This window comes from Monodelphis domestica, chromosome 7 (genome assembly GCF_027887165.1).
Source record: "Monodelphis domestica isolate mMonDom1 chromosome 7, mMonDom1.pri, whole genome shotgun sequence".
Taxonomy (NCBI): Eukaryota; Metazoa; Chordata; class Mammalia; order Didelphimorphia; family Didelphidae; genus Monodelphis; species Monodelphis domestica.
In genome coordinates this window covers 214987592-215009849 of record NC_077233.1, presented here as the reverse complement: position 1 = coordinate 215009849, position 22258 = coordinate 214987592, and the positions used below count along the sequence as shown (strand labels likewise).

Genomic DNA, 22258 nt, shown 5'->3' with positions numbered 1-22258 from the left:
TTTGAAGAAGAGAAGGTCTAAGAATATGAAATATTATATGCATTCTTAGACATGGTCAATATGTTGTTTTAGTTTTGTTGAATTGCTTTTTTCCTTCTCTATTTTCTTCTTTATTATAGGGGATGGCCCCTTGGGTTAGGGATAAGGGAATGATGTGTGGAAATTAGGGTTATAGGAGAAGAAAAATATTCATAAACATTTAAATAAAAAAGGAAATAAAAAATAATCATGAATGGACATATGAAGAACTATTTAGTGTGTATATTATTTTCTACATGACTCATTTATCTGGCTAAAATTGTTTTCAAAGGAAATTTCCTTTTTGTCATTAGGCACTGTACTATGCTTGTGCCATTTTTGTGGATAACTTTTATTATATTGTATATGATATTTTTTTTGTTCAACAAAAGTATAAATTGCCACTGTTTTTTATTTTGTTTTGCTAGTACAATGAGGATGACACTAAGGTTGTAGACCTTAGAGAAAGAGAATTTCAAAAGACTGGAATTTTGAAGGGAAGAAAATGAATTCTGCTTTGAACATGTTGAGTTTAAGAATACCTACAAAATATCAAAATATCAAGTCTGAGGTATCCAAAAGTCATTTGATGGTATGGGACTAGTTCAGCAGAGAGATTAAGGCTCATTACATGGATCTGGGATTCATTTGCATAAAGAGTATAATTGAATCCATATGAACTAACAAGATCACAAAAGAGTTCAAAACAAAAAGAAGTCCAAGAGAAAACTTTGAAGAACAGTCAGTTAGCAGACATGGCACGGATGAAGAAAACTGAGGATACTCAGTTAGATTGGAGAAAAATGGGAAGAGAGCAGCATCATGAAATGTTCAAGGCTGGTGAGATATTTTGGGTTTAAGGTAAAGATCAGTCAATATTAAGTATCTCTTGTTTTTTATTTTTTTAAAATTCATTCCTATATCTATATAATTTTATCCAGGAAATAGTGTCTTAAATTTTTAGACGGGGTGATAACTTTCTTCCTTTTATAGTTTGTAAAACTATACAGAGTATATTCATTAAAAAACTCTCATGAATATTGTTGAATTCAATTTTTTTTTACTTGTTAGTAATGGTGACTCATCAGAACATTTCAAATTGTGTCTTATTCTTGTGTATCAGTTTAATTGTTTTCTTTTTGTTTACTCTTTTTAAAAGTTGGGTCTAGAAATAGAAAATAGGGAACTTGAAAGATTGGACAACTTTCACCATTCACGAGAGAGAGTATACCATTCTAAGTATCTTTTTTCTTTCTTTTTTTAAAAAAATATTTATTTGAATTAATTTATTTAGTCAATTTAGAACATTATTACTTGGTTACAATAATCACATTATTTCCCTCCCTTCCCTCTATCCACCCTTTCCTCGGCCAACACACAATTTCATTGGGTATTATTTGTGTCCTTGATCAGAACCTATTTCCATGTTGTTGGTGTTTGTACTAGTATGTTCATTTAGAGTCTACATCCCCAGCCATTTTCCCTCAACCCATGTATTCAAGCAGTTGTTTTTCTTCTGTGTTTCTACTCCCATCGTTTTTCCTCTGAATGTGAATAGTCGTTTTTCTCATAGATTCCTCTGAGTTGTTCAGGATTACTGCATTGCCACTAATGGAGAAGTCCATTACATTCGATAGTACCACAGTGTATCAGTCTCTGTGTACAGTGTTCTCCTGGTTCTGTTCCTCTCACTCTGCATCAATTCCTAGAGGTCGTTCCAGTCCCCATGGAATTCCTCCACTTTATTATTCCTTTTAGCACAATAGTATTCCATCACCAACATATGCCACAATTTATTCGGCCATTCCCCAATTGAAAGGGATCCCCTCATTTTCCAATTTTTGCCAGCACAAAGAGTGCAGCTATGAATATTCTTGACCATGTCTTTTTCCTTATTATCTCTTTGGGATACAAACTCAGCAGCTATGGCTGGATCAAAGGGCAGACAGTCTTTTATCGCCCTTTAAGCATAGTTCCAAATTGCCCTCCAGAATGGTCGGATCAATTCACAACTCCACCAGCAATGCATTAATGTTCCGACTTTGCCACATTCCCTCCAGCATTCATTACTTTCCTTTGCTGTCATGTTAGCCAATCTGCTAGGTGAGAGGTGGTACCTCAGAGTTGTTTTGATGTGCATTTCTCTGATTATAAGAGATTTAGAACACTTTTTCATGTGCTTAGTAATAGTTTTGATTTCTTTAGCTGAGAACTGCCTGTTCATGACCCTTGCCCATTTATCAATTGGAGAATGGCTTGATTTTTTGTACAATTGGTTTAGTTCTTTATAAATCTGAGCAATTAGACCTTTGTCAGAGGTTTTTGTTATGAAGATTGTTTCCCAATTTGTTGCTTCCCTTCTAATTTTGGAAGCATTAGTTTTGTTTGTACAAAAGCTTTTTAATTTGATGCAATCAAAATTATTGATTTTTACATTTTGTGTTTTTTTTTCTAGCTCTTGCTTGGTTTTAAAGTCTCTCCTTTCCCAAAGATCTGACATGTATACTATTCTGTGTTCACCTAATTTATTTATAGTGTCCTTCTTTATATTCAGGTTATTAACCCATTCTGAGTTTATCTTGGTGTAGGGTGTGAGATGTTGATCCAAACCTAATCTCTCCAATACTGTTTTCCAATTTTCCCAACAGTTTTTATCAAATAGTAGGTTGTGGTCCCCAAAACTGGGATCTTTAGGCTTATCATAGACTGTCTTGCTGAGGTAATTTACCCCAAATCTATTCCACTGATCCTCCTTTCTGTCTCTTAGCCAGTACCAAATTAGTATCTTCTTTTTCTGTTGATTTTCTTACATCAATCTTTAGATCATTTAATGGATTCTCACTTTTCTATACTCCTTGAAACCCTTCCTTTAGGACCAAACTCCGAAGTCAGCTCCTTTTTGAGACTTTTCTTGATACTCTGAGTTGTAAATGATCTTGCTTACCTTAAATTTTTTTATAGTATTTTGGAGCTCTTGTTTGCTTTGAGAGCATTTGCCTTTTTTACTTATTGTTTTTGGATGAATACATGGCTCATCTCCATTTTCCCGATTGCACTAGACATTTAAGCTTATTAAAATCAGGTTTTATGTCTTATTCTATCTTGGTGTCCAATTCCTTGCCTATTATAGACATAAGACATTTTTTTTAATTGTAAGATTGAATACTTTTAAGTCAGAAACTGTCCAATTTTTGTCTTTGCATCACACCTTACAAAAAGTAAGCCTTTGACTAATACTTGCTGAATAACAAATTTCTTAAATTGTAGTCTTCCCAGTATCACCTGATAATGGTGCTTAAGAAAGGTTGGCCAAAATGAACTGAAATAGCCTATTTCTTTTTTTAAATTGATTGACTAAAAGTTCCACTTTTATTTTTATTTTTGCTCTATTTTTATTTTTAAATATTTTTTCATGTTTACATGATTCATTTTCTTTCTCTCCCCTCTTTACTCTCCACTCCCATCACTGACAAACAATTCCACTGGGTTATACAAGTATTATTACTTGATACCTATTTCCATATTATTTATTTTCCTAATAGAGTAACCTTTTAAAACCAAAACCCAAAATCATGCATCCATATAAACAAGTGATAAGTCACATGTTTTTCTTCTGCATTTCTATTCCCACGGTTCTTTCTCTCAAAGTGGATAGCAGTCTTTTTTATAAGACCCTCAGGATTATCCCTGGTCATTGGATTGCTACTAGTAGCAAAGTCCATTACATTGGATTGTTCCATAGTGTTTCATTTTCTGTGTATGATGTTCTCTTGGTTCTGCTCATTTTACGGAGGTCTCTCCAGTTCATATAGAAATCAAGCAGTTCATCATTCCTTATAGCACATTACCATCATATACACAATTTGTTCAGCCATTTCCCAATCAAGGGATACCCCCTCTTTTTCCAATGTTTTGCCACTACAAAGAACACGAAATAGCCTATTCAGTAAATAAAGGAAAATGAATTTTTTTTGGCAGAGGCAGATTTTATGAACAAAATAGAAAAGCAATTCAACCAATTGAAAGCTAAAATGAAATGTCTTTTAATATAGGATGCAGGATATTTCCAACAAATGAGAAATTTCCCAATTAACTTAATATTATCTTTAGATATCTCATATAAAATGTATTCAAAACCAAGTTCTTTTTTTTCCTATTCTAACTGTAGCGAAAGTATTGTCTAAATGCATAAAATTTATAAACACTAGGAGATAGCTGGGTGGCTCAGTGGATTGAGAGCCAGGCCTAGAGATGGGAGGTCCTGGGTTCAAATATAGCCTCAGACACTTCCTAGCTGTGTGACTCTGGGCAAGTCACTTAACCCCCATTGCATTGCCCTTACCGATCTTTTGCCTTGGAACCAATACACAATATTGATTCTAAGAGGGAAGTTAAGGGTTTAAAAAAAAAGAAAATTTATAAATACTAATAAGTTAAAAATTTTCTTTTTTTCTTAAGATGATAAAATAACAGTTGAATGAATCAAGAGATATAAGCCTATTGTCCAACCTGTTATGTTGATTTATAATTTTATAGGAAGTGAACTTATAACCCTTATCTGTTAGAGATTTTTAATCAAAATCTATTATAAATTAAGGATTGAATGAATTTATTTTTCTTAGCATATAAATCAGCTTGATTTTAAGGTTACTGAGTTAATTCTAACAATAATTGATCCAAACCAAGATCTTTTGGCTAAATCCCACATTTTGGCATAGACTTCTTTTTAAAAAATTGAATACTTTCATGATGGTTTTCTTTCTTTTCTTTTTTGACACCCACCATGAAGTTCCTCAGTCCAAAAGGAAGGAAAATATAGATTCAGATTAGTCATGAATTAAAAATGGTTCAGGGGGTATTTTCAATGATGTAGCCACAGCAAAACTACAGTTAACTATGAGATGGAAAATGAAATCCAGATGAATGTATTATACTTCATTTAATTTATTTTTTTAAGTTTATTTATTTAATTAATTTAGAATATTTTTCCATACTTACATGAATCATGTTCTTTATCCTCCCCTACTCACACCCCCTCCCATAGCCAACAAGCAGTTCCACTGTGTTTTACATGACTTAATTTAATTGTTAAAAAGTACAGATTTTATTTTCACTTAATAAAACCCTTTGATATAAAAGTCTTCCATAAGAGGGAAATTTTAAAAAGATATTACTGTTGAATAATCTTGCTTATATGAGAGGATTTAAATGTTTATATGGGGCAGATAAAAAGTAAATGGGGAAAGTGTAAATAGGGATTCCCTAAGTATTGACTTAAAGTTTAGAATGGATATAGGTGATGAAAATTTTAAAATGATCACACTTTGTTAATGTAAAAAATTATCCTGAATATTTAATGAATGAGCAGGATGCAGGCATATTGAAGAATTTTATTGTGGATAATGAGAAGGCACTGCTCCTAAAAAAGAGTCTAAATTAGAGGTTAATGGTGTTTAAGTTATATCAGTTATGACCCAGAAAGATCACCCCTGTGTGACACCATCTACATCTACTTTTATCTAAAGATATCAACCCAAAAATATAAAGAAAAATGGTACACATCATTAAGATACTGGGAACCCCCCCCATCTTGTCCATGTATGATGAACAATGATGGTAAATATTTATATTGTTCTGATCATCTCATCTCAAACACAGACAAAAGGATTGAAGAATGGGAGCTGCAAAAGGTCTCAATAGGAAAACTCAAATTGCTATTATTATTGTTTTTGTAGGGGGAGACAGTAACGAAGCAAGTTGAACATAACAAAGCAAGTTAACAAGGTAAAAACTTTAGGAAAGATAAAGGATAAAAGAAATATATTTATAAAACTAGGAAAAGTTTTTAATAAGGGGAAGAGTGACTTGTTTACCAGATTTCAGAAAAAAAAAGATGAGGAGGTCATTCTCAGCCAGAATGAAATAAACTTAAAATAAACATAAGTAGCGCTTCACATGATAGTTTAGTAGTAAAAGTTAAGGGGATCATTACTTTAAGATTTAACAGATTGAAAACATAAATAGGTACTAAAGAGATTTTAAAAGGTTCATGGAGGACAAATCCATAATGGATTATTGAATCATGAAAGTTAGAAGTTTAGAGTTAAAATGACTTTAGAAGTCATCTAGTCTTATCTTATTTTCCAGAGAAGGGACTCAAGTCCCAAGAGGTTAAAGATTTTGCAAAGCCAAATTCACATTGCTAGTGACAGTACCCATAATAAAACCTGACTAAAGAATGTTTATAGATTGCCATCCTCAATCTAAGTAATTGATAAAGTAGACAATATCCTCACTTACCATGTCCTTTGGTGCCACTAGCAGAAAGTCTTTATCTTAATGAGATTCTTAAAATTCATCCTTATGTTACTTGTCTCAGTTCTTCAATTTCATTTGAAGTTTAGCATCACCCATCCTTTTGTTTGTATAACAGAGGCAGGCATCAATGGTCAGAAAAAGTAACCTGTAGCATATTATGGATTTTATGAGTGGAATTGCATGAAGGAAATGCCATAAATGGTGTCATTAAAGAAAAATACAATTGGAAAGAATAAGCTGGTCACTAGTGAGAATAAGGGATAATTAAGTGATATCTTGAGGCAGCCATTGGAGTGTTGAGAAGATTCTCAGTGCAGTAAAGATATCCCGTTTGCTCCATCTAATGATGAATTTTTGGGAGCATTGAATGAGTGTCTCATAGAATAGGTAGAAACAGATAATTTTTGACCCACATGAATTAAAACTGATACATATCTATTGAAGAATTGAAATAAGTCAGTTGTTTGGGATTTATAATGTCTATTTTTAAAAATATCATATTGGATGGTAAGATTCCTTGGCAAAGCCACAAAAGCCTATTTAACCTATATTGTATCTAAAGTAGAGTGCACTGATTGGGAAGTAAAAAACCAAACAAACCTGAATTCAAGTTTCAGTGCTGGCATTTTGTGACCCTTACATAAATTCTCTTAGCCTTTTTTGATCCACAATCTTCACATATAAAATGGGGCTATTTGGATGCTGTTTATTAAGATAGTACCTAGTTTGTAAAACTTAATATTGTACCTATGAATTTTTTAAGCGTTAGGGTGTAGGAGATTTTGAATAAGAAGAGACTTAATTTGGAATCCTAGCTCTTGTTCTATGTAATCTTGGACAAATAACCTCAGTTTTCCTACTGATATAATAACAGAGTTGGTACCATATAATGTCTTAGGAAAGCCCCCTGATAGCTCCAAATCCTAATTAACCTTTTATCAATAACTTGTGAAATCTTTCCATCCTCATGAAAGAAGACACATGTTCATAGGAGACAAGGCATGTCTCCAGGTCAGTCAATTTCCTGGCATTCTGAATTGGGAATAGGGATTCTGAACCTCAATTCATTTGTAAAGATCATTTGTAAGTCAAAGACTATCTTACTAGACAGGTTATTAGTCTGGCTCAATTTTGTAATTCTTAGTTTTCTTCTTTTTTTAACTATTCATTAATCTTTTTAATAGTTTTATCTTTCTTCTCCCCATCAATTGCTAATATTAAGTGATAGATGTAAAGAAAAAAACTGTCAAATTGATATTATATGCTTAACATTAAACATTTAAGTAAAGGTATTGTTAACAAATAAAAGCTATACATACATACTTTTTTGGTGAATTTAGCATTTTGTTTCAGAAGATTCACTGATAATTTCTTGGTCTTTAGATAATTGAGTTGAAGACATTCACTGGTGTGGTTCATGGAAAATACTATATACTTTTTAGTTATATACTTTTTCAATTGCAATGAAAAATATCAAAGGTGAATACCAAATCAATTTTTCAGCATTGTACTTGTAAAGGCAGTCTATGAAGTGGTGAATGGAAGAATCAAACTTTTATGGAAATCTTTTATTGTAATCTATTTTCTCTTCAGACTGAGAAGCAACATGGCTCAGTGGACTGAACAGAGGATGGGAATTTGTAGTTTTGAGACTTAATCTGTTTTACTTCAGACTGGTTGTATGACCTTGAACAAAAGGACATTAACCTATATGTACTCTCTATGTACAAAATGAAGCTTCCTTCCAGGAATAATAGTTTTTGTAAATGGAGATTTACAAATATTAGAGATAATTATTTGCTTTAGAGGAGGATTCTCTTAAAAACCCTTACCTTCCATCTTAGGAATCAGTACTGTTTATTGATTCCAAAGCAGAATAGTAAAATGCCTAGGCAAAGGGACTAAATAGCTTTCTCAGGATTACACAGCTAGGAAGTGTCTGAGGACAGATTTGAACACAGGACCTCTTGCCTATAGGTCTAGTTTTTAATCCACTAAGCCACCTACCTGTCCCTCCAAGGGGGGTTCTTTAATAAGAATAATAAAAAAGATGAACTCTGGGATTCTGTCAAAAAGCTGGCTCCCACAGTACATTAAAAATAGAATTCAATTTATAAAATTTTTGGATGGATAATTTTTCAGGAGCATTTTCCTGGTAGATAGAGAGGTAGCACTGTAATTAGGTTTGAAAATATGGTCAGGGGTATTCCATGTATCCATGAGAAATGAGTGACAAAGAACTTTGTGGCAATAAATTAACAAATAGTTATAATGATTGCATTTAAATCAGGGGATTAGTATTTCTTCATACTAACCGATGTGAACTTGATATTGGCAACTATCATCTCATTCTTTCAACATCACATTAACATTAACATCAACATCATACTGATTGACATAAGTATTTATCCTAATATTGACCTCATGACACCTTGCCTAGTTGTCTATGTAATAGAGGAGTGTATTTGCTGGTAGAAGACAGAGAGAGAGAATGGAGTCCTCCTCCCCTTTCCCCCCCCAAGGCAAGGCAAAGGAGTCAGGAGAAGAGATTGTGATGATCCTCTTCTTTTCAGTCTTTGTCCACTTGCTGGAGGGTTTGTGGGGGGTAGAGATCAGGAGTCAATGAAATAAGAGGTTTCTTGGGATCAGGTCCCAGTCAAAGACTGGACCTTCTCAGTAGCTGGCTCAAAGCCAGAGACCAGGGCTCCAACTGCCTCTCCCTGGATTCCTTTCCTCAGGATTCCAAATCTTCTCTGCCCATCCCCCACTGCTGCTGGAATCTTTGCAGCCACTCCAGGCTCTTTCCATTACCCAAAAAGTCTCTGGGTTTTCTCTGCTCACACATCTATAAGAAGGACAATGTTGATTTGACAATTGGTACGAGATTTTAGTAAAGCAAAATACTGATTTTATTCTTGAATTTAATGGAAAGTAGGTATAAGCTTATGTTGAATTTACCCAATATACTCAATATCTTCAAAATTGTTCTGTCACTCGTCCTCACAAAATTTCTGTGTGGTAGGAAGGAATTGGACCCGTTTGTTCAGCTATAGAAACTCCTGAAGTACAGGGCTCAAATGACTTTTCCAACATCATACAGCTAGTGACTAAATTCTAAAATGAGCCCAGGTTTGTTGAGTTACCAATCCAGATTTTACTTCATCTGTCGTATAGTAATAGAATACTTTTCATTGCTTCATGCAATTCTCATTATATGATCACTTGGAACTTTTAACTAATTGATTTGAAAATTATATTAGAAGTTGAAGTTTCTAGAAATTCAATTTCTTTGTCTTTTGGAAAGCTCAAATTTTTTTTCTTATTGCTGATAGTCACCAAATAATATTCATTTCCACTTCACCAAAAGAGTTTCTGCCAACCAGTGTGAATAATTGCAGAAATGAATACTGCTGAACCACCTTCACAGTAAGGAATTTCATGGCTCAACATCTCCAGCCTACAGATTCATAGCTTGTTATTATTACCTTGTAAATATTCATTTGCAGAAAATAGTGGCTAAAGTATTTAAAGTTCTGGAATGGTTTTATGTTATAGTTAAGATTTCTCTCCAAGTTAACAAACTGGTATTCTACATTTGGTGGAAAGTTTTCACTGACAAAGATCCCTTAATAAAAGTTGCACCTATGGCTTGCTAATATGAATTGCTTTCCCCAGGTTAGGTGAGACAAAGGGTTCAGATTACCACATTTATTTGAGGCAACTTTATTTTCTCATAAAATTTGCCTTAATTTTCTAATAACTGCCTCAAACAACCACTTCATGTGGACTGAAGTGAATTTAAAGTCAACATACAACTTTGCAGCACAATATACTATTGCTGTAATCTGTAAGTGCTTTGCTATAGTAGTAACCATTTTATAGTTCAGAGGATATATGCTTCTTGATATTTTATTTAGTAAATTCAACACTTGACTGCTTAAGGTTGGATCAATTTTTTCCTGTTCTTTATTCTGACACAAATGCAAGGTAATTTCTCAAGTTTTCATCAGATTAGGAACATATTCAATTAATTTACTTTTTGTTCACATTAATTCCAAGCTATTTCCTAATAAAATAAATGAGTAAAATACACCATTAAAAATTTAGTCAAGAAAATACTAATCTTTGAATGAATGACAGGCTTTAGAGACAAGCATCTAGTACAAATATGCTGAGAAAACTCTTGCCCATCCAGCTCAACTAAATAAAAAGTTTCTAAGAGTAGTATTCAGTACAGCTGATAAGAAGATGCCATTAGAAATTTTGAGAAAGCTATCAACAACATATTAACTTACATATCTTATTTGGCATTCTTTTTTTAAAACATTATTTTATTTGGTCATTTCCAAACATTATTCATTGGAGACAAAGATCATTTTCTTTTCCTCCCCCTCCCCCACCTCTCATAGCCGATGCGCGATTCCACTGGGTATCACATGTGTTCTTGATTCGAACCCATTTCCATGTTGTTGGTATTTGTATTTGTGTTCATTTAGAGTCTCTCCTCAGTCATATCCCCTCAACACCTGTAGTCAAGCAGTTGCTTTTCATCGGTGTTTTTACTCCTACTCTTTCTCCTAGATCCCTGCAGAATGTTCAGGGACATTGCATTGACACTAATGGAGAAGTCCATTACATTCTCTTTACCACAGTGTGTCAGTCTCTGTGTACAATGTTTTCCTGGTTCAGCTCCTTTCGCTCTGAATCACTTCCTGGAGGTTGTTCTAGTACCCATGGAATTCCTCCACTTTATTATTCCTTTTAGCTCAGTAGTATTTCATCACCAACATATACCACAATTTGTTCAGCCATTCTCCAATTGAAGGGCATTCCCTCATTTTCCAATTTTTGGCCACCACAAAGAGCGCCACTATGAATATTCTTGTACATGTCTTTTTCCTTATTATCTCTTTGGGGTACAAACTCAGCAGTGGTATGGCTGGATCAAAGGGCAGATAGTCTTTTATCTCCCTTTGGGCATAGTTCCAGATTGCCCTCCAGAATGGTCAGATCAATTCACAACTCCACCAGCAATGAATTTGTGTCCCTACTTTGCCACATCCCCTCCAGCATTAATTACTTTCCTTTGCTATCATGTTAGCCAATCTGCTAGTTGAGAGGTGGTACCTCAGAGTTGTTTTGACTTTCATCTCTCTGATTATAAGAGATTTAGAACACTTTTTCATATGCTTATTAATAGTTTTGATTTCTTTATCTTAAAACTGCCTGTTCATGTCCTTGCCCATTTATCAACTGGAGAATGGCTTGATTTTTTGTACAACTGATTTAGCTCTTTGTAAACTTGAGTAATTAAACCTTTGTCAGAGGTTTTTATGAAGATTGTTTCCAAATTTGTTGCTTCCCTTCTGATTATAGTTAAATGGGTTTTGTTTGTACAAAGCCTTTTTAATTTGATGAGTCAAAATTATTTACTTTATATTTTGTGACTCTTTCTAAGTCTTGCTTGGTTTTAACATCTTTCCCTTCCCAAAGGTCTGACATGTGTATACTATTCTATGTTCTCCTAATTTACTTATAGTTTCCTTCTTTATGTTCAAGACATTCACCCATTCTGAATTTATCTTGGTATAGGGTGTGAGGTGTTGATCCAAACCTAATCTCTCCCACAATGTCTTCCAATTTTCCCAGTAGTTTTTATGAAATAGTGGATTTTTGTCCCCAAAGCTGGGATCATTGTGTTTATCATATACTGATTTGCTGATGTCACTTACCCCAAGTCTATTGCACTGATCCTCCTTTCTGTCTCTTAGCCAGTACCAAATTGTTTTGATGACCACTGCTTTATAATAGAGTTTGAGATCTGGGACTGCAAGGCCCCCTTCCTTTGTATTTTTTTTTTCATTTTTTCCCTGGATATCCTTGATCCTTTGTTCTTCCAAATGAACTTTGTTATGCTTTTTTATAAATCAGTGAAAATTTTTTTTGGAAGTTCCATGGGTATGGCACTAAATAGATAGATGAGTTTAGGTAGGATGGTAATTTTTATTATATTGGCTCGTCCTACCCACGAGCAGATAATGTTTTTCCAATTGCTCAAGTCTAGTTTTAGTTGTGTGGAGAGTGTTTTGTAGTTGTGTTCATATAGTTACTGTGTTTGTCTCCGCAGATAGATTCCCAAGTATTTTATTTTGTCTAAGGTGGTTTTGAATGGGATTTCTCTTTCTAATTCTTGCTGCTGAGATGTGTTGGAAATGTATAGGAATGCTGATGACTTATGTGGGTTTATTTTGTATCATCCAATTTTCCTAAAGTTGTTGATTATTTTGACTAGCTTTTTGGTTGAATCTCTAGGATTATTTAAGTAGACCATCATATCATCTGCAAAGAGTGATAACTTGAGTCTCCTCCTTGCCTATTTTAATGCCTTCAGTTTATTTTTCTTCTCTAATTGCTACTGCTAGTGTTTCTAGTACAATGTCAAATAATAGAGGTGATAATGGGCATCCTTGTTTCACTCCTAATCTTATTTGGAATGCATCTACTTTATCCCTATTGCAGATGATGTTAGCTGATGGTTTTAGATATACACTGTTTATTATTTTTAGGAATGACTCTTTTATTCCTATGCTTTCTAGTGTTTTTAATAGGAATGGGTGTTGCATTTTATCAAAAGCTTTTTCTGCATCTATTGAGATAATCATTTGGTTCTTGTTGGTTTGCTTGTTGATGTGGTCAATTATGTGGACGGTTTTCCTAATATTGAACCAGCCCTGCATTCCCGGTATAAATCCTACTTGATCATAGTGAATGACCCTTTAGTCACTTGCTGGAGTCTTTTTTGCTAGTATCCTGTTTAAGATTTTTGAATCTATATTCATTAGGGAGATTGGTCTATAATTTTCTTTCTCTATTTTTGACCTGCCTTTGGAATCAGTACCATGTTTGTGTCATAAAAAGAATTTGGTAGAAATCCCTCTTTGCTTGTTATGTCAAATAGTTTGTATAGGATTGGGATTAGCTGTTCTTTGAATGTTTGATAGAATTCACTTGTGAATCCATTAGTCCCTGGGGATTTTTTCTTAGGTAGTTCTTTGATAGCCTGTTGGATTTTTTGTTCTGATATGGGATTATTTAAGAATTCTATTCCTTCTTTTAGTCTAGGCAGTTTATATTTTTATAAATATTCATCCATATCACCTAGGTTGGTATATTTATTGACATAATTGGACAAAGTAGTTTTTAATGATTGCCTTACTTTCTTCTTCATTGGAGGTGATATCCCCGTTTTAATCTTTGATGCTGTTAATTTGCTTTTCTTCTTTCCTTTTTTTAATTAGACTGACCAGTACGTTGTCTATTTTGTTTGTTTTTTCAAAGTGCCAGCTTCTAGTCTTGTTTATTAGTTCAATAGCTCCATCACTTTTGATTTTATTAATTTCTCCCTTAAATTTTAGGATCTCTAGTTTGTTTTTCTTTTGGGTTTTTTAATTTGTTCACTTTCAAGTTTTTTTTTATTTGCATTTCCAATTCATTGATCTCTGCCCTCCCTAGTTTGTTAATATATGCACTCAGGGATATGAATTTTCCTCTGGGTACTGCTTTGACTGCATCCCATAAGGTTTGAAAGGATGTCTCACCATTGTCATTTTCTTTGATGAAATTATTAATTGTTTCTATGATTTTTTTCTCTAACCGATATTGGAGTATCATATTTAATTTCCAATTAAATTTTTGATTTGATTTTCCATGTATCCTTACTGATCATTATTTTTATTGCCTTATGATCTGAAAAGGCTGCATTTATTATTTCTGCTTTTCTGCATTTGTCTGCCGTGTTTCTGTGATCTAGTGTATGGTCAATCTTTGTGAATGTGCCATGTGGTGCTGAGAAGAAGGTGTATTCCTTTTTGTTCCTATTTATTTTTCTCCATATGTCTATTAACTCTAATTTTTCTAAGATTTCATTCACATCTTTTACCTCTGCTTATTTATTTTTTTATTTGATTCATCTAAATTTGATAGTGGTTGGTTCAGATCTCCCACTAATATGGTTTAACTGTCTATTTCCTCCTTCGATTCTCCTAATTTCTCTATTAGAAATTTGAGTGCTATACCATTTGGTGTATACATGTTGATTAGTGATATTTCCTCATTGTCTATAGTCCCTTTTAACAAAATATATTTACCTTCCCCATCCCTTTTCATCAGGTCTATTTTTGCTTTGGCTTTGTCAGATATCATGATTGCAACTCCTGCCTTCTTTCTCTCAGTTGAGGGCCAGAAGGTCTTATTCCATTCTTTAATTCTGACCTTGTGAATGTCTACCCGCCTCATGTGTGTTTCTTGAAGACAACATATCATAGGGTTTTGGATTCTAATCCATTCTGCCATTCTTCTATGTTTTATGGGTGAATTTATCCCATTCACGTTCAACGTTATGATTGTCACTTGTGTACTCCCTGGCATTTTGATATCCTCCCCTAATTCTGACCTTTCTTCTTTAGTTCTAACCTTTTAATCCAGTGATTTACTTTAAATCAGTCCCCCTTGTCCCCCCCCTTGATATGTTTCCCTTTCTACCCCCTCCATTTTTGTTCCCTTCCCCTCCCCCCTTTCCTTCCCTCAGTTTTTGTTTTCCCTCCTCCCTACCCCCTTTGTTTTCCCTTCTCCCTTACCCTGTTGGATAAGATAGACTTCAAGATCCCAATGGATCTAGATGCTCTTCCCTCTCAGAGTTGATTTCACTGAGAGTAAGTTTTAAGTAAAAACTCTCTTCCTCTCCTTCATTAGGAGATTTCTTCCCCTCCCCTTCCCATCTGTTTCTTTTTGTGACAATGATTATTCTATTTAGTTGGTTTTTTTTTCTATTTCTTGGAGTATATCTTAGTACCATCAATGATTCCCCCCTCCCTTTTTCTTTCTATCCTCCCCTTTTTTCATATCATCTTGATGCCCCTAACTTTCCCTATGCTTGATTTTTCTTACTACTCTAATGATGCATACAATTTTTGAGAGTTACACATTACATTTTCCCCACATATTAATATGTATATATAATTTGATATAAATGTAGATCTTATAGAAGAGAGTTTGAATAAAAGAAAAAGATGGCATTTTTCTCCTTTTCCCTTTCCTTCATATTTACTTTTTCAAGTTTCTCTTGCTCTTTCTGTTTGGATGTCATACTTTCCACAGAGCTCTGTTCTTTTCTTTACAAATACTTGGAAATCTTGTATTTTGTTGAATACCCATACTTTCCCCTGGAAGTATATAGTCAGTTTTGATGGATAGCTGATTCTTGGTTGAAGATCCAGCTCTCTTGCTTTTCTGAATATTATGTTCCATGGCTTACAGTCTTTCAGAGTGGAAATTGCTAGGCCCTGTGTAACCCTGATTGGTGTTGCTTTATATCTAAATTGTCTTTTTCTGGCTTCTTGTAAGATTTTTTCTTTTGCTTGGAAGCTTTGGAATTTGGCAATTACATTCCTGGGAGTTGTCTTTTGGGGATTTAGTGTAGAGGGTGTTCTGTCAACTCTTTCAATGAATATTTTGTCCCCTTGTTCTATCATCTCTGGGCAGTTTTCTTTGATGATATCATGTATTATGATATCAAGATTATTGTTTATTTCTGGCTTTTCTGGTAGACCAATGATTCTCAGATTGTTTCTCCTTCCTCTGTTTTCCAGGTCTGTCACCTTGTTAGTGATATATTTTATGTTATCTTCTAATTCTTTAGTCTTTTGACTTTGCTTCATTAATTCTTGCTCTTTTGCAAGAACATTATCTTCCAGTTGCCTGATTCTGACCTTTAAAGACTGGTTTTCCTGTTCAGTTTTGTCTGACTTGTTTTTTGAGGCTTCGAGCTGTTTTTGCATTTGCATATTCTGGTCCCTCAGTTTGCTGAGTTCCTTTTGCATTGTTTCCCATTTTTCCTGTCAGAAGGCTTCCATCTTTTTGATAATTTCCAATTTAAATTCTTCAAGAGCTTGTGGAGAATTCCCATTTCTTTTGGAAGGTTTTGGAGCATTTGTTTGTGTTTCCTCTTCTATCTCCTCTGTATTTTGTATTTTTGCTCCATAAAATGTGTCCAAAGTCACCCCCGTCTTCTTGCTTTTCTTGGTGTTTGGAGGCTGTGGCACCTCTGCACCATTTGCCATCTCTATGGTTTTTTTTCTTCCCTTTCCAGTCAGAAATCTGAGTGAGGAGGACTGCCTCTCTGTGTATCTGTCTGATGGTCTGAGGCTTTAGCCCCAGGCAAATTGTCCATTCTCCGCAGCTGTGCTGTCTTCCGAGGAAGCCCAGGGTCTGCCCTCCCCTACCTTACTGTGTTTTGGGTGTTACTTCTCTCAGTTCTTTCCAGTTGCTTCTCCGCTGCCTTACGTCCATCCTCTGAGCCTGGCACAGCACTGTCCACAAGGTATCCCAGTGCCTTTGCCCGCCCCGAGGTTCCTGTCCTTTTGGTGGCCCTGCACTCTAAGGGGGGAAGGGTCCTTGCCTCCCTGAGCTTTGAGGGCTCCTTATGGGATTAAGTTCAACTGGGTTTGTCTGAATGTGCCCCAAGGCAAAAACGTCCCGTGAGACTCCGAAGGAAGGACCTAGCCACTGGGCTACAGACTCCCCCCATCTCTCTCAGGCTGCTTCCCTGGCATCTGTGTTGGATGCCCCAGTATTGGCCCAGGTTGCTTTCAAGGTGCATCCTTCAGAACAGCACCTTTGCCATCCCTGAGTTTCCTGTCCTTTGAGAAGGCCCTGCACTCTAAGAGGGGAGGGGTCCTTGCCTCTTTGAGCTCTGAGTACTCCTGATGGGATTATGTTCAGCTCGGTTGGTCTGGATGTGCTCCAAGGCAAAAACCTCTGGTGAGACTCAGATGGAACGACCCAGCCACAGGGCTACAGGCTTCCCCCGTCTCTCTCAGGCTGCTTCCCTGCCATCTGTGTTGGACACCCTGGGACTGGCCCAGGTTGCTTTCAAGGTGCGCCCTTCAGAACAGCACCTTTGCTGGCCCTGAGGTTCCCTTTGCTGCTGGAGGATCAGTGCTCTGGGTTGGGGGGGGTAGGGGTCCTGGGACCTTCCTTCTGCCTTCCCCTTAAACCCAAGTGTTCTAGGATTCTGGCTTTTGGGGGGCATACCTTTTGATTTGAGTCCAGAAGGAGGGTTCCCCGGCTCTGTCCTTTTGTTAAGTTTGAATTTCAGTCTCCTAGGAGCATTCAGTTTGTGATCAGTAAGGAAGGGTTTTCAGAGGTCTGAACTTTTGCTGCTTCTAAGCTGCCATCTTGACTGGAAATCTCCTTTTTTGGCATTCTTAAGAATTATATGGTGGGTGCAGCTGGGTAGCTCAGTGGATTGAGAGCCAGGCCTAGAGAGGGGAGGTCCTAGGTTCAAATCAGGCCTCAGACACTTCCCAGCTGTGTGACCCTGGGCAAGTCATTTAACACCCATTGCCTAGACCTTACCACTCTTCTGCCTTGGAGCCAATACACAGTATTGACTCCAAGATGGAAGGTAAGGGTTTTAAAAAAAAACAAACCAAGAAAAAAAAAAGAATTATGTGAGTACAAAAGTGGGCATTATGAAGTTGAAATCTGATATTCAAAACTATATTTCCTAAGGTACATTTCTCTTTCTGGGGCTTGAATGAACAAATGTAACTTTAAAAAGCGTTAATATTAATCTGTATGGTCATGTTATAAAGTATTAATATAGTGTTTTCTTCTATTTATACAAATTTATCAGTAAGTAGTATCTCATCTTCTAATCTGGTCTCATTTTTCTTCTCCTGTCTTCTTTTTTCTCTTCCACAAGCAGTCTGTGGAAATTCAATAGGAGGAAATAGTTATATATTCATCCATTTTATTATTGCCTTTTTTGGATACTTTTTTGTTTTTTCTTTTAAATATAAGAAAAAATGTGCCTCTTCCAATTAATGAGGTTAGGAAGTTGGTATGACTAAAGAAGAGTTTCTATACCTTTATTGATAGCATCCTCTAAGCCTGGAATACCATTATTGGAGGAAAAAACCTGGGAGATATGATAGGAGAGTGACTATCAGCGATATTTGAAATATTGTGGAAAATGAGATGGGTAGTACAATATTAATAATAACAATAGTACTTAGTAATATTACTTATATAGAGTTTTGTGATTTATAAAGCACCCTATATACTTTTCCTCATATGAAGATTACAATAACTCGGTGAGGTAAGTGCTATTAATCTTATTTTGTAGGTTAGAAAACTGAGGCTAAAAGTTAAGTGAGTTGCCTAGGTCCTAGGGTAAGGCAGATAGTGTCTGAGGTGAGATTTAAATCAGGTCTTCTTTATTCTAAATCTAGCATGCTCTCCCCTACATCATTTAGGTCCCCTTAGATTGGGAAAGGGAAAATGTCCTGATTTAAAAAAAAATGGAAGATAAGAAAGACTAACCTTTAGGCCAATGAACTTGACATTGATTCCTGGGGAAAATCTTTAATAGATAAGGTTAGCCAACATCTAGAAGAGAAATTAGTATTTACCATGAATGATCATGATTTCCTCAAAAATAAATCATTCAAGGGCAGCTAGGTGGCTCATTAGATTGAAAGCTAGGCTCAGAGATTGGAGTTCCTGGATTAAAATTTGACCTCAAACACTTTCTAGTTGTGTGACCCTGGGCAAGTCACTTACCCCCCATGGCCTACCCCTTACCTCTCTTCTGCCTTGAATCCAATACAAAGTATTGATTCTAAGACAGAAGATATGAAAGAGTCTTTAAAAAAATTGGTAATGGTAGCCTAAATCCAATTTCTTTTATTACAGGGTTACTAAAAGATGAGCAGAATGTTGTTGTCAATAGTTTTTCTATATTTTAACTAAGTTTTTGTTAAAATAGCTCCTATTCTTGTGGAAAGTATGGATTGATTTAGATTAGACAGATTTAGAACTGGTTCCATATCTGGATTCAGAATGGTTGTTAATGATTCCGTGTCACTATGGCAGGAGTTTTGCAGTGAAGTACTCTAGGAATATGTGCTGGGTCCTGTGATGTTTAATATTTTAATCAAGAATGACTTGGATAAAGTCATTGATGGTATATTCAACTCATTTATACATGACACCAAGTTGAGAGGGATAGCAAACACGTTGGATGATAGAATCTAAAAAGATCTTGACAACTTAGAGTAGGGCTGGAAAGTGGGGATCCTAGGTCCTTGGGGGACAGAGAACACACTACAGGGCGCATCATCAATCTGAGCTACCATTTCTAAGGTAGGAACATACATAGCTCTCCATCTTCCTCATGCTAGCCAATTGTGAAGCTCGTCTCCAGAACAAACACACTTCTCCTTCCTCAGTTATCCCTGACCCTCAGAACCCCCCCCCCCGCCACTGTACTAGTTCTCAACTGCCCCCCTTCCTCATTCTCATCCCCGTCTCTCATTTTATTTCTAAACTAATTGTGAGTTGGGCACTCGCAATAGGAAACTCTCCCTACTTTGAACATGCCCATAGTCTGTGCTCAGGATCATATTCTGGGAAAGCAGTGGCATGCACATTGTTTCCCCTGTGCAAATTCTGTCCCAACTGCAGTCCATATTCCATACAACCACCACAATGTCTAGCACATATGATATACCTAGTTAGTGGTTGTTCTTCATACTCAAAGAAGACCAAAATGCCATCACTATGTTGAAGTCAGTGTATAGCATGTCTGACTGTGGCTGATGAGCAACATGCCATCCAAAGACTCTACCACAAGTCAGGCAGAAATAGCCCATACAAACCTTTGGGATGGAGATGTCTCTAAATTTGGACATCTCCTGTTTCTTATGAGCTACTACAATTGTGCTTTGCAAGCCCTTGGAGATACTTAACTCATATTTGTTGACATAACTTTCTAAAGCTTAGCCCTAAGCATAACTGCTCTCTTCGTGTCCTACTTAACAAACTCTAGTGATGCCCTACTGAACTCTAGGATCAAATATAAACTTGACGACATTTAAATCACTCCACAACTTGGCTTCTGCCTACATTTTCAACCTCTTTGTAGTTTTTTTCTCTTCATGAACTCTGTGGTTCAACTCTATGACAGCCAGCATGTCGATTAAAAGTTACTAACATGAATAAGACAGAAAAATGTCACTGAGGCAGATTGTGAAGAGTTTTAAATACCAGTTTAAATTTTATCCTATATGCAATATAGAACTATTTAATATTAGCATGAGTTCTCATTACTACTTGATATCATTATATTTTTTATTTTATTTTTTTCTGGGTAATAAATGTATTATCACTCAATATCTATTTCCATGTTATTCATTTTTCTAATAATCTTTTAAAAACCAAAATCTCACGTCCTATAGCCATGTAAACAAGTGATAAATCAAATATTTTCTTCTGTGTTTCTGCTCCCACAGTTCTTTCTCTGGATGTGGATAGTATTCCTTCTCATAAGTCCCTCAGAATCGTCCTGGATCATTGCATTACCATTAGTTGCAAAGTCAATTACATATGATTATCCCATAATGTTTCAGTTTCTGTATATAATGTTCTTCTGGTTCTGCTCACTTCACTCTGCATTAGTTCACGGGGGTCTTTCCAGTTCTTATAGAAATCAAGCAGTTCATCATTCCTTATAGCACAATAATATTCCATTACCATCATATACCACAATTTGTTCAGGCATTTTCCTTGATATTATGTGAAAGGGAATTCTTTATTCTCTGTCTATTTTGAGTTAACACTTACTTAACCCCTACTTAACATTTATTTAACCCCTACTTAACACTTTGTTATCAAGTAAGAGAATTCATAATAAATCACTTACTTGGAGAGCTCTACCCTTTTAACCCAAGTAATCAGAAACATGTGAATCCTTTGATAAGAGTTGATACCTTCAGAGGATGAGGTGTGGATCCTATAGCCACTGCCCTTCTCCCACCCCCACCCCTGGCAGTGCTTGGCAATTTGGAAACTGTGAAAAGGGGAAGGAACTGGAGGTGACTATAAAAAGTCCTGAAAGTCTTTGGCTTGTAGTCTTAGGCCTGAATCTGGGGCTTGGAGGATCTTAGACTGAGACTGCGGCTTGGAGCTATGACTTGGACTTTGGCTTTGACCTGGAACCTTGGCTCTTGGACTGGCTCTCGGGTGAGTGAGTAGCTGGCCTTACTTTCCTGGCTTCTGGAGAGAGATTAGTTCTAGAGAGAACTTCCCCTCTTGGAGGAGGCCACATATGTGGAACTCTGGGTCCTCCAGTTGAGAGTTAACAAGCCCTGCCTGGCTAAGCAGAGCACCAGAGGAATATTTAGTGTGATAGGCTAGACATCTTCTCTATCCTCTCTTTCTACCTCTTTGTAAATAAAAGCTACTAAAAGTCATTTTGAATTGAGCTATAATGTTTTAAATTGGCAACCACCATATTATTTTAGAATTCTTACATATTTAGTCAAACCCTTAACTTAATTCCTTACAATTTATGTTAGCAAGTCTTCTTAACAGTCTTGTTACCTTTGATCTCTTTCCATGATAATTAACAAATGGTGCTTAGCAAGTGTTGAATCCCATTATATTTGTTCCTAGGACAGCTAGATGGCATGGTAGAGTGCTGGACCTGGAGTCAGGAAGAACTGAGTTCAAATCCAGCCTCAGACACTTACTAGCTGTGTGGCCCAAAGCAAGTCATTAAACCCTGTTTGCCTCAGTTTTCTAATCTGTCAAATAAGCTAGAGAAGAAAATGGCAAAACCATTCTAGTATCTTTGCCAAGAAAAGCAAAATGGGATCATGAAGGGTGCAATTGAGTGGCTCAGTGGATTGAGAGCCAGACCTAGAGATGGGAGGTCCTAGGTTCAAATCTGGCTTCAGACATTTCCTAGCTCTGTGATCTTGGGCAAGTCACTTCACCTCCTTATTACTCTTCTGCCTTGGAACCAATACACAGTATTAATTCTAAGATGGAAGGTAAGGGTTTTTTTTTTAATGGGATC

General features: G+C 35.8%; 1 protein-coding gene and 1 long non-coding RNA gene across 2 annotated transcripts in view; one reads left to right on the top strand and one right to left on the bottom strand.

The window, feature by feature from the left end:
- The window catches only part of SDK1 (sidekick cell adhesion molecule 1), a 1320044-nt gene that overhangs the window by 202903 nt on the left and 1094883 nt on the right, over positions 1-22258 (top strand).
- LOC103104308 (uncharacterized) overlaps positions 17868-22258 on the bottom strand; it is a 59581-nt gene continuing 55190 nt past the window's right edge. Inside the window, exon 6 of the long non-coding RNA XR_008913338.1 lies at positions 17868-18104. This is a non-coding gene — a long non-coding RNA (uncharacterized LOC103104308). The remainder of the gene's footprint in view (positions 18105-22258) is intronic.